Raw genomic sequence first — 1,224 nt, 5'->3', positions numbered from 1 at the left:
CTATAGGATTCTTGTGCTTGCCAGAGAGACAGAGAGAGACAGGGAGATAGAAAGCGAGGAATCCCCCCCGCCGTGGGGATAACTGCGCCGCAATCCCTCCTTCTCGTCTCCTCTCTGGATTTTGGGCACCCACACACACACGTGCCCGCAGTGAGTTTTAAGCTGCCGGGTCCAGAATTTGAACCACAGTTGACTACGTGGGAGTCCAGAGACGTAACATCACGCCATCTGCTGGTCCCCCAATCCAGCGTGTTTCTTAAATCGCCAGGTCTAGGATTTGAACAGGACAGTCAGCCATCCTTCTCGTCTCCTCTCTGGATTTTGGGCACCCACACACACACGTGCCCGCAGTGAGTTTTAAGCTGCCGGGTCCAGAATTTGAACCACAGTTGACTACGTGGGAGTCCAGAGACGTAACATCACGCCATCTGCTGGTCCCCCAATCCAGCGTGTTTCTTAAATCGCCAGGTCTAGGATTTGAACAGGACAGTCAGCCATGTAGGAACCAGCTTGCCTTTCTTTTCTTCTCTCTCTCTCTCGTGTGTGTGTGTGTGTGTGTGTGTGTGTGCGTGTGTGTGCATGTGTGTGTTTGTAAGATTTTTTGCCATAGGGTGTATACACTGGCTGGAGAGAGGCAGAGAGAGCCAGAGAGAGGGAGAGTGAGAAATTACCCCCCCTTGCCACAGGCTGGAGAGAGACAGAGAGAGCCAGTGAGAGGGAGAGTGAGAAATTACCCCCCGGGGGAATGGCCACGTGCAATCCCGTCTCCATTCTCCATTCGGGACTTTGGGAATGCTCGCACGTGTGACTGGTGTGAGTTTCAAGCTGCCGGGTCTGGGACTTTAACCGCAGTCAGTCATGTGGGAATCCAGTCACCTGCTGGACCCCCTCTGTTGCTTTTTAAACTCAACAGTATGATCTAAATATTCTCTTATTTTTTAAGAAGAATTATTTAACTTTATGTATTTATTTTAACTTTAGAGGGAGAAGGAGAGAGAAGGAAAGTGAAGAAGCAAGCCACCAGGTCCAGGCCTTGAACTGTGGTCGGCCATGTCGTCCATGTTTTTAACAAGCAGGGATGGATTGTTCTTCCTCTTTGTTTTCTCCCTTCCAGCACAGTGTCTCGCCTATCCTGAGCACCAAATGGAATGGAATTTACTGGAATGGAATTTGTGGTTACTCAGGTTTTTATTTTTCTTTTAAAGAAACGAGGAGTCCTCAGCA

The sequence above is a fragment of the Tupaia chinensis genome, unplaced genomic scaffold (genome assembly GCF_000334495.1).
Source record: "Tupaia chinensis unplaced genomic scaffold, TupChi_1.0 Scaffold000183_1, whole genome shotgun sequence".
NCBI classification, from domain to species: Eukaryota; Metazoa; Chordata; class Mammalia; order Scandentia; family Tupaiidae; genus Tupaia; species Tupaia belangeri.
Note: the sequence above shows the minus strand (reverse complement) of the source record.